This window comes from Lonchura striata, chromosome 1, assembly GCF_050655825.1.
Source record: "Lonchura striata isolate lonStrDom1 chromosome 1, ASM5065582v1, whole genome shotgun sequence".
NCBI lineage: Eukaryota > Metazoa > Chordata > Aves > Passeriformes > Estrildidae > Lonchura > Lonchura striata.
The window spans coordinates 6,833,066-6,848,994 of record NC_140703.1 but is presented as its reverse complement, the minus strand read 5'-3'; positions in this window follow the sequence as shown (position 1 = coordinate 6,848,994).

The window sequence follows — 15,929 nt, the reverse complement described above, 5'->3', positions numbered from 1 at the left end:
CCATTAGTTAAAAGTTTTATATCTTTTCAAATGTTTGGAAATTCATTTATAACAAGCTAAACACATACTGTTAATAATTGCAAATTATTTTTTTTCATTAATTCCATAGCTCAAAGATACTGCTAAGTTTAATTACATGAAGTCATATCAGCTTTGATGGTTGTGGCCCAGTAAATATGATTGCATTTGCTGCTGCTGGGGGAAGGTGTTGGGCTGTTTCAGATGCTGGGGGGTGGCTGAGTGTCACTATAGGACACGAGAAAGCACAACACGAGCCACTACAATGGCAAGGTAAAAAAGAAGAAGGTTTATTTTTTTGACTCCAACCTTTATACTTTTCCAAAGGTGACAGTGGATTGGAGAGTGAATGGGCCACCTCTCCAAAGACATTGGACAAACCACCAGTACATCAACTTCCTCCACCCCCACAAAGGAATGCAAAACAATATGTTGTTTATAGAAAATGTGTGGGAAAGTTTTCTAACAGGATGTAAACTCAGAAGGCTTTAGAAAATCTTAAGAATCAGGATGACAGCTGAGAAACCATTGTCTGAACAAGGCTGAGCTGGATTCACCAGGGTACCCCAAATTAGGGCTGTTTTTTAATAGTGATGCATGGCAAAATGGAACTTTGCTTCTGAAACTATAAGAGGTAAAATCTCATTTATTCATTATTGTTATACAAAGGATTTAAGTGCCTGATATTTTCTAGTCTCCTCCAGAATGGGACCTGGACAAGATTGAGAAGTGGTCCATGGGAGCCTTATGAGGTTTTAACACAACCAAATCCAAGGTGCTGCATCTGCGTCAGGGCAACCCCCAACGTCAGTCCAGGCTGGAGGATGGACAGACCCAGAGCAGCCCTGGGGGAAGGACTGGGGGTGCTGGTGGGGAGAGGCTGGCCATGCCCTGGCCATTGGCAGCCCAGAACCCGCCGTGTGCTGGGCTCATGCCAAGCCCCGTGGGCAGCAGGGCAGGGAGGGGATTCTGCCCCTCTGCCCCGCTCTGCTGAGACCCCACCTGCAGGGCTGCATCAGCTCTGGGCTCCAGCACAGCAAGGACAGGGACCTGCTGCAGCCAGGCCAGAGGAGCACCGAGGGGAGCAGAGGGATGGAGAGATCTGCTGGGAGGAGAGGCTGGGAGAACTGGGGTTGCTCAGGATGGAAAAGAACCAGCTCTGGGGTGAGCTAATTCCGGTGACCTTCCAGTACATGAAGAGAACCCACAGTTTTCAAGAGCCTGGAGTGACAGGACAACAGGGAATGGCTTCAAACTGAAAGACAGCAGGTTTTGATTAGAAAAAAGTTTTCCCTGTGAGGGTTGTGAGGCACTGGAAGAGGTTTTCTGGAAGCTGTGGCTGCCCTATCCCTGGAAGAGTTCAAGGCCAGGCTGGATGGGGCTCTGAGCAACCTGTCTAGTGGAAGTTTCCTCTGCTATGGGGTTGGAATATGATGATTCCTGAGCTCCTTGCCAATCCAGGACACTCTATGATTCTATGATAGCAAAGTCTGTTTTTTCAGAATATCTGTTAGTTAAAACTCCCATAGCAATTAGTGAAACTGTTAAACCCCTGTCATGCCATGCTTTTTAAGGGCTTTGATCTCCTGCTTTTACATAAAACATTAAATGTAAATAAGCTCCTACTTAATGTATACTAACAATAATACTTCACTTAAAATTCCTCATGATACTCTCTACTTTTGACACCACCTATCCATCGCATCAGTTATTTTGGGTAATGTTTACATTACATTGTGTAAATTGGTTTACTGTGATATACTTTTTAATTAATTTCTTTCTCACACTCACTTTTATTTGTATTTCTCAATTTTCTTAAAATTATGTAACCTAAAGCTGACAAGTTTAACTCAATTTATAAAACTGTCAAAATAAATTCCTACATTTGCATAGGTTTTTCAGGGTTTTGCTGTTTGTTTTTTTTTTCCACAACACCCATTTACTAGTTATGAATGTCAACAGGATAAAGTAATACTGAGAAATCTAACGTGTACAAATATAAAATTTATTTTCAGCAGGAAAAAATCTACCTTTATTCATTAAAATACTTCAGGGAAACAGTCCTATATGTCACATGAAAATATATTTGTTTATTAAAACTATCATATTCATTAACTAGCTATCGTCACTATCAGGCTTCTGTAAAAAGTTGTGAAGCTATTTCTATTTAAAAATATCCTGTCAAAAAAAAAAAAAAAATGAAGGGTTGGAAAAGGTATTGATTTGTAAGAAGAAGAATTTTAAAAACTGCTTGACAAATTGGATTTGTCAACCTTTAAGATTGGTAGTCATATCCATAACTGCTCTTATCTGATGAGACTTACGAAAGCAACATTCCTGAAGATTTTGTATGAGAATAGATTTATTGAGTTATGTCAGTAAAAATGCAGTTAGAATCTGAGAAAATACAAAAAAAGTTTAGGCTTACTTGAAATTTGCACCAATCAACATGTTTACTGATACATAATGTGTCAGACAGACTTTTCCTAACACTTTTCTAAATTAAGGAACTTAACCTATCTCATCATTATAAATCTAAATTCTGTGTATTTCTTTTTGACTGTTTGCAACACTTCCACTTGCTGTTAAGTAAGACAAAGCCCTGCAATACTTTATGTTAAAATATGGATACAAAATAGACAAAAATTTGGGAAATAGAACAACAGTTTTTCTATTTTTGATAAATTAAATCTGCTCTTGCAGATATGCACAGACAGACTGACACACAGATTCATATCTTTCTCCTGCAGCTCACCTTTGTGGAATTTTTTTAGTATTGATGCTAGTGAAATCTACTCCTAGGAGACACCCTTGCCAAGTGAGTCAAACACACCATCTCACAAACAGTTGCAAAATCAGAACCCAATCTACCTAGAATACTTGAGAATTATTCTTGTGAGGTGATTTTTTGAGAGCTATGAAAAGAAAGTGACTTGTGCAGCAGGTGTGTGTCTCCACTTCTTTCTTGAACTTGGCCACCTCATGTTCACCACTCATAACATTCATCAGGGGCCTCCTGGCCTTCAATGAGCAACAATGATTTGTTGTTCTCCCTAGACAACAGTTAGGACAACAAGGAAATAGAAAGGAATGACAGTGTTAGAGGAATCAAACTGGCACAGACCAAAGTGCTTTACCGTGAAAAGAAGCCAAAAGTTGAGTTTTACAAATTTCCTCAGGTTGTAGATCAGATCCATCCAGCCTGGCCTTAAAACACTTTGTGGAATGGAGCATCAACAACTTCTCTGGGCAGCCTGTTCCAGTGCCTCATTACCCTCACCCTAAAAAAATTTCTCCCTAATATTCAATCTTAATTTATCCTCTTACAAGTTTGAAAACATTGACCCTTATCACTACAGTCCCAGCAAGAAGTCTCTTTCCATCTTTCTTTTAAATCCCTGCTTTAAATAGTGGAAGGACACAATAAAGTCTCCCAAAAGCCTTTTCTTCTCCAGTCTAAATAAATCCAACTTCCCAAGCATTTTTTCATAGGAGACATGTTCCTGCACTCTGACTGTATCCAACTTCTCAACTCACTGTAATATGACAAGGATTTCTTTCTTGTCCTGGATCCAGAGCTAGTCTCCAGGTGGGGTCTTATGAGAGCAGAGAGGGAAAATCACTTCCCTCAACCTGCTGGCCAAATTACTTTTTATGCAGGTCAGGATACAGATGACTTTCTGAGATGAAAGTTCACATTGCCAGCTCTTGTTCATTTTTTTAACCACAAAAAATTCCAAGTCTTCTTTGCCGGGCTACTAGCAATCTACTCATCACACAGCCTATTGCGCATTGCCCTGCTCCTGGAGCAGCACCTTGCACTTTTCTTTGTTAAACGTTGTGAGTATTGCACAGACCCACTCTTCAAGCCTGTCCAGGTCCCTCTGGATGCCATCCCTTCCCTCCAGCACATCAATTATACCACACAGCTTGGGTCATCAGCAAACTTGCTAAGGGTGTTTAGATCACAATATAACACCACTGAAAATATTTACCAAGTGTGCGCCCCTCAAGGATTCCACTTGTTACTGGTTTCTACTTAGATATTGAATTCTTGACACAGGTTGGATGTGGTAATCCAGCCAATTCCTAATCCATCTAAGAGTTCATGTGTCAAACCCATATATTTCCAATGTAGTATCAAGAATGTTGTGTAGGACTGTGTCTAAGGCCTTACAGAAGTCAAGCTAATAAACAATTTCAGGTCTTGTCTTGCCCTTTCCACTGTAGAGGGCCACAAGATCAGTCAGGCACACTTGGTCCTTGCTGAAGCCATGTTGGCTGTATCTAATCATCTTCCTGTCTTCCATATGCTTGGATATGTGTTCCAGGAGGATCTGTTCCATGATTTTAAAGGCACTGAGGTGTGGCTGGCTGGTCAGTTCTTCATACCCTAGGATTAATACCAATACCTGCAAGTACATTAATACAAATACCTACAAATATTTCAAAAGAAGAAAACATTATGAGAATATAATGAAGATTCGAAGTGAGGATCTGCTCTGAGTCATTGCAAATCACAAGGCCAGCAGAGATTTTACAAGCTCAACCACTCTTCCCATGTCTGTACTATTCTCATTAACAAGAGCATCTCTGACAACAGAAAAGCCTCTTGTAAAGTCTTTTGGTTTTCATCCCTGTACCAATCTGTCACTACTGCCTTTAGTGTTTGGTGGAAAGGTTTAAATTCTTGTCTTTCTCATCCAAACCCCAGGATCATTCTGGGACAAGGGGACTGACAAATAGCTTTTGACTCTTAATTTTACATCCTAGAAGGCTATCTTGCTTATATTATCATTTTTTCCTACTTTTCTGCTAGCTTGATGAACTCAGGGTAAGGCAGTTGTTTTCAATGAGAAAATTACTCAGAACCTTCTGCTGTGTGCTTTAAAAATTGTAGTGCAAAATGTATACATACAAGATATTCAAGACATACCTTGAAGATAAATAAAACCTCACAAAGGCAATAATTGAGGTCTATCAATTCTAAAGCCAGGCAGGTTAGGTAATATCAATGAAATAGGATAACTGAACTTTAAAACCTAGTTTTAAAAGGTACTGCTGAAGTATTTTACTCCTTACAGCCTTTAGTTAGAGTGCTGCTTGCTCAATAGCTCATGTTCTCTTGCTCTAAAAGAATGGCAACAAGAAAATGAATTAGGGTTTTCTTTATGTTTTAGAGACAGGTAATGGATTACTACAACTTGGAAAGATGCTTCAGGACTAAACAGTCCCCATAAACCTAGGCAATTTTAGAGAAATAAAAAATCCTGAATTTGCTGCTCTAGCAGCAAATAAAACATTTTAACTTAAACAATTTCAGTAATCAATATCTAATCTGCACTCATAGCATTTTTTTCTTTAGTTAGGTGAAAAGGTGGAATGTTTTACAGCCAAAGGAGCTTCAACTTTGTTACTTTGTGTCTAATTTGCCACAAAAAAGAAAAAAATCCACTTTCATGTTTCTAATATTGACAAAATAAGGCAATCCATCTTTTCTCTGTGTTATTTGCTCTCTAAACACCAATCTTATTTTGCCAGGCATTTTTTTTTATTTCAACTGGCCCCACAGACCATATCCTAGAGCACAATCCTCCTTTCAATGACTTTGTCCTGGTGTTTCTCAGATATTCAGAAACACTTGTTTGTCTCAGCCACACTTTATTCACTGTATTGCCCCAAAAATTCATATAGGTGACACATGACGTGTTATATGATAATTGGTACAGAAAGATCTGTCCATACTACAACACTAAAGCACAACAAACTGCAGATAGCCAATCCTACTTAAAATGATAAGGCACCTTATAAAGTTTGCAGCTTGTGTATGGAAGTAGAATGCTTTCCATTGAGCACATGTTTTTCTTGCTGTTTTGAGAGACCTAAATCACATGAAAAGGGGAAAGAGGCATTTTTTCAATCAGCAGAATGATTGCAAATTGAACCTTGTAATTAGAAATTAGTATTTCACAGCTTCCTTATAGTGCTTGTGCACTTTATTGATATTGGAGGCAGTTTTGTTGTTCAGTCTGCATATAGAAATTGAGACCGTATATAAACTCATCTCTAGACATCTGAGCATAATTTTTTTTATTTATTTACACATTTATGCATTTTTTGACAGAATAAAATAATTTGCCTTTATTTTTCTTGACCAAGAAACTGCTCTTAGTATATTGTTTAAATAAAATACACACACACACACCGAATAGAGTATTTCCTTGCAGGTAAATATACTATAAAATAATTTTTCTCATGTTCAGCTGGCACAGCCCATTTACAAATGAGGAACTGAAGTTTATATCTTCTTACAGCAATAAAGGTGTATTAAGAAACATGAAAAATGCACAGTATGCATTACTGCTACCTATTTATAATTTAATCTTTTGCCTGTTTTCTCATCTGAGTAAGTACAAATAAAGTAAATAAGTACAATTAAAATGTATCACTCAATGACTGTGCTTTGGGATTAGCTATAAGAAAGGTTGTCTAAAATGAATGCTGAAAACAGAACTCTACCCTCATGTGAGGCCCTGTGAAACCAAGAGAAGAATTCACAATGTAATATAAAGATTAGAGTATGTATACATATGCTACTCTTACAGTAGAATAGTGATGCAAACATGTAGAAGTACCTGTATTTTGTTAGTTATTTTATACAACAGAAGCTAATATTTTTGGAGGTAATGCTTAGACCTGGAGCTTTCCATCTGTGTTTTGGAATATTCCATGTCTCTGTTCATGGAAAAAGATTGTTGTTGACAACATAAGCTTATTTTTATCAATCTTAAGACACTACAGAAGAGTTATTGCATTTTTACAATTTTTTAACAAAGCAAAACTCTTTTCTTCTTATTAAGATTGTGGATTTTAAACATGAAGACTCTACTTTCCCTTGGAGCTGCACTGATGATTTTACAATGAGACATTATCGCTGATAGCCATTTTTATACCGCTATTTGCCAAACACTTCATATTTGGGTTCTTTCTTAAAAATATATTTTTAAAGTTTTAAGCATCAATATTAAGAATATTGAATTTTACATTACAAAATTATAAATATTCTATGGGACATTCAATCATATACAAAATTTAAGAAACATAGATTTATCAAAGATGACAACTGGTTTTGGCATATTTACTGGGTTATTTACATTTCCCAGTATTAAGTTTGCCATTCTCATCTCACGTTTTTATTTATTTTATTTTATTTTTTTTTTTTTTATTTTATTTTATTATTTTATTTTGTGTAGACCTTGATGTAGAGTTTTCTGGAGCACAACTGATTGGTTATTTTTTTAAAAAGGTCTTAATGGTTATACGTAACAAATTCAGAGATCGCTGTAAGATCAGAATCAGAGATACAACCTCAAGAAAAGTAACAAATATTAGACAATAACACATTTTAAAATCTTGTTGATGCTAATATCAAGAATAATATCACTTCAGATGAGATATCTGAGCATTTTATACACTTGGAATCACCAATGGAAAAGAATTTAGAGCAGAAACACAACTCAATCTAAGAGCATTAATAGTGTAGAATCTGCATGTAGCTCGAATTTGTCTAAGCTGCAATCTTATTATATAGTCACTGAACAAGTAATTATGCTATCTATTATTATAATTAATTCATCCTGTGAAGGCATGTGAAAATAATTAATAAGACTGTGGGAAATTATACTATAAAAACTCTTGTATGGTACACAAAGAGAAGGAAATTCTTCCTTTTTAATCTGTATACAATAATTTTGCCTTCACTCTTTTAGTACAGGGAAGGTTGTAATCCTGTTAGCAGGGTACTGGAAAATATTTCTAAGACATTTTTAGCTGTTTCTAAACAAAATAACTGTTGAAAATTGGTTCATATTTGATGTTTTTGATAAGGAACTGTCAATCTCATAAGTTTTATTGCTGCAAATCACAGTGAATTTGTATTGGGCTGATTTTAGGAGGCATTTGAGACATTTTAGATTCAGTTTTCATCCTGGCTTTGATACATACATTTTTATTTTCAAGTATCTATTCCTCATGCTGAGGAAGCCTACAGGATTCAATTTGAATCAACAATAGAAATAAAATCTACTTTTTAGCCTCATACTTTTCAGTGCTTGTTCTTTTATGCTACTCGGGTTTTTCTCCGTGACCAGTGAAATCTTTCCAGGACTTTGTGAGATGATTATTTCTGCACAACTATATGTCATTTTCCTATAAAATAAACTTAATTCTAACATCCAACTTTTCAAGTATGCACACTTAGCTATTAAAATTACTTTAGATCCTTTCAGAAGACAAGGTGAAAGCTTCAAGACTGCTTTACCAACAGCATTTTTATTTGTGACTTTTATTTTTCCAGAGAAAATTTACATTTCAATAAAAAGCCTCACAAACCTTTACTTCCAACAGCCAATATTAAGACATAGTCTTAATATTTTCAAATTTTAATTTGTCATTGCTAACCATTAGGGTATATCAAAGTCCTGTTCTTTCAACTATATCTTACCCATCTTTCTGCATTAAGTGCATGGAATATGCTCAAGGATTGCAATATGCAAAGACACAGAACATGAAAAATAACACTAAACGAACCCTGCCAAATACTGCTGTGATAAGTGGCACTGAAATGCCACAGATTTCTACCAATGCTTAAAATCTTCTACTCATTGTGTTAGATGGTGCAATAACACTACCATTAACCAAGATGAGAGCTAGTTTGTGAACAATTTATGTTCCAATACTTGAAATAAAATAGGCACATATGTTTTCATCCAAAGTACTTATATGTCATACATATGCCAAATGATTACAATAATATATATCACTGATGGTCTTCACATAAATATAAATTTAGCCACAACTTTCCTGTGTCATTAGCCATAAAAACTTCAGGAGCACTGAAGCAGTATGAGATACCAATGGGCAAGCAATACACCACTGTACCTTCAGGGGATAATTTCAGCAAATCATTATCACCCTGACTTTCATTAACTCACTCAAGCAAAGATCAACAATCATCTTGGTTTTGCTTTATTGACAAGCATTATAATCCAGGATAAAATAACTTAGCTCATTCTAATGCAATACACATTATGTGCATGCTAGAGTGATTGCAACCTTATGAAGTTTCTTCCTGGTGTATCGATGCTACTCATTTGTACCTGCAGCAGGTTTTACCTCAGAAGTTCAAGATAAACCTCCTTAAAAATGGCCTGCAATTTGCTCTGTTATTATGAGCTAATTTGGATCTTTTCGTCACCTTTATATGGCCTGTTATTGGTATCCAATAAGAAAAGGTGTGAATTCATACTTGCTATCCATATTATCTATCAAGTGAGAAAAAAACTGCATGCTGAAAAAGAAGATGGAGATTTTATTCCACTTCAAATGTATTATTTTAATGATATTCTAGTGGCATTATTCAGGTATGTCCATTTGTGAGCTGGAGTGTCCCAATAGCCAAAGAAGCTTTACTATTTCATTTGGTCTGACATGTGTCAAAACAGTTATATATATACAAGACAATTATAAATTTATTTATGCTAAATATTTCATAAAAATTCTGGGCATGTATCTCGTAATCACATCAAACAGTCAGCTTTCAGACCACACAATGTAAGCAATATTACTTTTGGTACAGAGTTATGTTGGACCTTTCTGTAATTACTTGAGTAGGAACTCTCTTCTGCATTGGCTGTTGCAGGAACATCAATAAACTGATGGTGCTTGATTCAGGATTTAGACATTTGGAAGTTATTCAAGTCAGGCTGGAGAAAGGAAACCAAGATCTTATTTAGAAGTCTGACAAAGAAAAAGAGTGGAGAAAGCTTGAATTATGATAAGTAATCCTGCTCTGAATTTTGCAGATTGACTATCTCTAACTTTCTCATTTTGTAGGAACAATAAAATTTAGTTCATGGTTAATGGTGGTCATTAGATGTTTCTCTATCTTTCTTTCTACCTTCACCTGCATCAATTTCATGTAAAGCCTGATTCTGTTAAGTCAAATTGCTATGAAGACCCATTCCTATAATTCTTAGAAAAATATCAACAAAACTGAAAAGATACTGTTGCTGTAGTGACCCTCTTTCAAATATGCAATTTACAATTTGTTAGTAGCTACCTTACTCTCTTACATTACATTTGTAAGTATTCATTACTCTCAGAATGAACCTTGTAACAAGACATGTGTGTTTGTGGCAAGGACAATAAGCTGGTGATAGCAGCATCTTGTGGCTTCATGGATGGCAGTGTCCATCACCATGGTGTGAGAAGGGATTTTCTCCTGGAAGTTACAGAGTTTGGAAACTTATCAAATAGGCACCTATTCCTCAATGGCATGCGGATTATGTGACCTGTTCAGGCCACCTTTCCACTCATCTGTGTGTGATTTTTAAATATAGGCCAAGACCCCCGAACTAGTAAACTCTGCTCAAGAGTTTCTCTGGAGTATACTTACAACTGAAAACATTTCAAATGTTGTTACAGTCAGAACAACTTTTAATTTTTTCAGTTTCACCGAAAAAAAAACTGAATTAGAAAATTATACTGCCAGACAGATGATTGGTAATGTAACACCAGACTGTTGTGACTGTTCATTCTCTGTTACACTGAAAACACTGGGAAAGAATCTTGTTCACCCCAGTCAGGTCCTCATCCAATTCTGTGTACTACTTAGACTTCCTTAACTGGTGAAACTGCCTTTCTCCTGATTTTATTTTAAGAGCATAAAACACTATGTATGCTGCTTTCTTTATTTATAATTTAATTTCGTGCAGCAGTCTGGAAGATGTCCCCTGTGTGCAGGGGCTGCCTCATGTGGGACAAAGCTGGTTCCACCAGCTCCAACCAATCCTCCATAGGAATGGCTGAGCCCCAGAGCTGATGGCAACAGCAGGGATAAGGGAGGGCAGAATGGTGAAGGGAACAGTAAAAGAAACAGCCCTGAGAGCTCTGAGGGGAGAGTAGGAGGGAGAGGATTGTCGGAATCTGAGGTATTGATGATTCTGAGATTGTAGAAAGTCTCTGTCTCTCAGCCCCGCTGCCAAAGCAGAAGCCATAATTGGTCTGTGCTGGTTTCCAGGTTGTTTATTCTGTTTATCTCTCACATGTTCTGCTGCCCTGCCCAGCTCTGTCCTGCAGGGCAGTGTGTGGGGCTCTGCCCTCAGTGGGATGTTACAAACATTAAATACCAGAAACTCCCTGGGCTGGATTTACAAGAACGTGCCAATATCTGTCACCTACGTTGGACAGTGTGTCCCCAGCCTGAACCAACAGAAAAATGCCAACACCACAGTGAAACATGGAGGGCATGAAGAAGGAGAAAAAGGACAAGGCACACCCAATTTCCTCCATCTTGTCCCCTTTGAACCCCTAATCTAGAATCCTAAAATTTTACCTTTGCATCAAATGCTGCAATTCATGTAATTCATCCTGTAAGATTGAAAACTCTTTTCCATGGGCAGAGATCACAGACAGTGTCTCTGGGGGCTCTGTCCAGGGGGGTTCCTGACCCCTGCCAGGGTCCCAGACCTTCCAGGGCAGCCAGAGAGGAAGCCAGAGGGAAGCCCTGGATTCCCACAGAGGAGATGCTCCAGGTGTCCCAGCAGGGATTCTCTGGGATCTTCTGGAGGAAAGAATGGCAAAGGAAGCTGTCCCCTTGCTCGCAACAGAGGATCCCAATGAGATCCAGGGGATAAATCATTATGGAACTGCATGGAGAGACCACCCTGAAGAAGGTTTTTCCTAAAGGACTGCAGCCTGTGGACTGAAGATCTGAAGGTCCCATGCTGGAACAAGGGAAAAGGATGAGGAGGATGAAAATGTAGAGAGGAACAACCATGAACTGACTACAACCTCACATTCCTTATCCCATTGCACTGCTCAGGAGCAGGGAGGTAGATGAGCTGAGGATGAGCTATCATTGAGCCTGGGAAAAGGGAGACTTAATTTGTCTTTGTTTTTTTGCCACCTAAATCTATTTCAATTGTCAATATATGAAACTTTTTTTGCCTGAGTCTGTTTTGCTTGTAAGTAACAGCAGGGGAGCCCTCCTTCATTATGAGCCATGGACTTTTCCACCTTTTTTTTCTCCTTACCTCCTCAGTTGTGGAGGAAGAGTCCAAGAGTAACTCAAGGACAACCCACCATAAACATTTACAAGAGATATTGGTGAAGTTGGGGAATCACCAGTAATTATATCTATCAATTTTTTTATCTGTATTTTTAGAAATAGTGCAATACAGAAAGCACAGCTTTATTAATTGGCTCCCTAATTGGCCAGTTATGGATAATTATCTCTGAATTATGTGTTCAAACATTTGGAATCATAGTATTAGATCAGAGCGTGGATTTGGAGCCTAAAACATAGAAGGAGATAATCTTGAAAAATCCAGAACACTGGTTTATTAATAAAAATACCAACTTTGTAAGCAATAGTATTAACAAAAAACTGATACAGAACAATGTAAGACAAAATTAAAACTCTTGGAATGGAAGTAAGTTGCTAGTCACTTGTTACACTTAACAGTCACCTTACATAGACAGAGTTGTAGCTGATCTAAATCACTAGAACACGATGGCTGCAAATAGACTGTTTAACCAAATGGAGTGAAAAAAAAGAAGGCATCATTTTAGGCATAAAGGTTTTGAAGGCATGCATCTTAGAAGGAGTAAGTAAGATGTTATAGACTGGAAATTTTCATTGTACTGATAGTGCAGATCTCGAGAACCTGCATATATTATATTGCTTTCCCCTTTTAAGGATATTTGAAGTACAACCTTGTCTTCTGGCTGCTGAGAGGAAATTCATTTAGAAAGGCACCAGAGGCCAAAAATTAACTTAGAAATATATAAATCTACACATGGGTGATAAACTGCATATTCTGGTGAACAAAATTTCTATAGTTTATAAATAATCAATTTCAGCTTCTTAGCATTCTCTGATTGAAGTAGCTCAGAAGCTACTCCAGAGTTTGACATTTGGATTTTGAGCTGAAGTGCAGGAAACTAGACCATGTGTGAAGGTCACCAACAATTCATCTAAGACATATAAAGTTATAAACTGTCTAGCAACATTTCAGATATTCATTTATTTATTAAAAGACATTATACATCCAGTAAGGATTTAAAATGGTTTCTGAACAAATAAAACAAGGGAGGGACTTAAATATTAGATAAAGTATCAGCTAAACGATGCAGGCAGCTAGATTACAGGTGCAAATATATTACTGTCACCATTTTTAGAAATAGATAAGTTACATATCAATTTTTGTACTTAAATATGTGTCAATGTGCAGTAGCAATTTATCAGTATTCTCTATGCAGAGGTTATCTGAATTTTTAATGGCATCTGAATTTCTAATAGCATGTAAGTCTGTTCCTCAAGAATTACACAAATATTTTATTTTAAAAAACTCACAGAAAAAAATAGTTTTTATATTACAATTACAGTGATTAAAATCACTATATATTACAAAACAAATAAAGAGCTTCACTTTTTAGTTGCCTATTTCTAAATGTGCAAATGTGTAGGATGACTTCCAGAATACCATATTCATATATGATATCCTAAAACTGTGTAATTTAGGGTTCTCTGATAAGAACAGGCATTTGTCACACAGAGAATAAGTGAAGATCAACATATGTCCCTTCTGGCACATCATTAAGAGAAAACTGAATTCTGCCACAGAACCAAGGTGCTCCTGTCAGAAATCTCTTCTAAAAAATCTTAATATGCTCCACTTCTTATGCTAAAGAAATAACTTGAAGTTACAGCACTTTGGAAGGCTCTGCTGCATCAGAATGAGCTCTCTGAATAGAGACAAAAACTAGAATAACTCATCTTTGCTTAAAAATCCTAAATTCTCCTGAATAGATTAAGATCCATGGGATTTATGCTTGGGGGTTATACATGCAAATCTTAATGCCAGGTTAACAGCACAGCCACTTTTTTTTAACAAGTTCCATGGAAATATGGTAAATAAAAATAATTTAAATGAAAATAATGGGAGTGGGGAAACTTGTTTCTAGAATTAGTATATATTTCTTGAAGCTAAGCTATATATATAACAAAATTTTAATAAAAAATAAAGCAAAAATCATAATTACACCCTAAAGAACCTTGTTTTCCTTTATCTCATGAATTTCTGACAAGAAGACAGATCTCTCACTCAATTTTAATAATCTGAAACTGTGATGGCTACAGTTAATATTGCAAAATGCAAATTCAGAATAAAAATTACACCAGCTAACATGAGCAGTTTTTTTAAAATGGAATGAGCTTGTGTTCTTGTGCAATAACCACAGAAATAACCTGAAAACCAGCTAAAGTGAAAACAGGTTCCTGATCTAGCCCTAATCTAATCTATTTGACTAATTTAATCTTAAATTCCCTGAAATGAAGTCCTCTCAAGCCATAACAAAGAGGTTTATCGATGACAAACACAGTCTTAACACACCTGTGGTCTCCTTGGGCACATAAAGATAAAAAGGTTCTCACATCAAATTAGATTTCTGTAGCAGACTGTGCAAACTCAAATAATACTCAGGAACAAGGAATGAAAATTAAAAATCTGATGCATTTCTGTAAATTCCACTGCATTGGTTTAGGATACTTGGGATACTGGGATCCAGAGTTATTTTCAAAAACCAATCTCTTAAAAATACTCAATTAATCTATAAGTAAAACTACATATAATTAAAGATGGTTTGTTCTTTTTCTGTATTACCATGTGATGGTCTAAAATTAAGATAAAATGTGGCATTATGAATGTACAGATTCATATTATTCAACTTCATAAATATGACATGACAGCTACATTCTATGAGGTAGAATTTCCAATCTCATGAATTTTAGAGCTGCCAGTTACTGGAGAACACAGAAAGAAAAACTTTGACATAGCTCAAAACACCTCTAATTTCCATATTCATTACTTGGAATATATATACACAGTATGTTTGGAAATTACTAATTAGAACCCATTCTGTAATGTAAAAGGTTATATTTAAAACAGTGAATACAGGCTTTATTCACAGCAGAATTGTCCATTTTCTATTCTAGGTATGCAGGTAAGTTAATACATTATTGAAAAATAAATCTAGTCTGATTTTTATTCCATAAATAATTAAATGTCCTGATTTAAAATTCCATCGTTTACTTATAAACTGCAGTTGACAGGTCTTTTATGCATTGTAAACCCTTATATTACTTGTTAATATTGCTTTAATTTCCAAATATCAGGATAGTTTTCAACCATGTATTGCTGGCATTTTCCTGTGCAACTCTCTGCAAATAGCCTGAAGTTCCATATAATCCTTTGTCACATTAGTGCCTTAGGAATTTCACTTGGGCTGAGGGGCACAGAGATGTTGCTATAGAGGCTGCTGGGATTACCAAGACTTCCAGTTCTGTGATTTGCAAATTAACAATAGAACAGTAGAGTTTTGTGTATCAAGTTTAGCAATCACAAGGTTAAGGATTGTCCTCAAAATATGGAAACAGACTTCAGAGCTTACAGGTACAGTAAGGTCAACACAAAGATCAATTGGTAAAATTTTTTCAAAACATTTTCTGGTTTTGATTCTTCCTTCAAAATTAAGATCAAAGTTGAAATAAAAGACAACAGTTATCTGTAAGTAGATAAGGTCACTAACATAACTCTTACCCCATCTGTCACTTATATGTCCATGATCAATATGTCAAAATAATAACGTCAACAGAAATTAGTCTGGTTTCTAACTCTAACCCCAACATTACTACACAGTCCTGAATTTAAAATAAAAAAAAATTTGAAAAGTCCTAATACTTTAGGGGAAAAAATAAGTCAAGCAATATAAAAAATGTATGTGCTTTTGTAACAATATCTAAAAGGAGCTGGGTAGTTATCATTATGTTACAAAGTATGTAATCAATA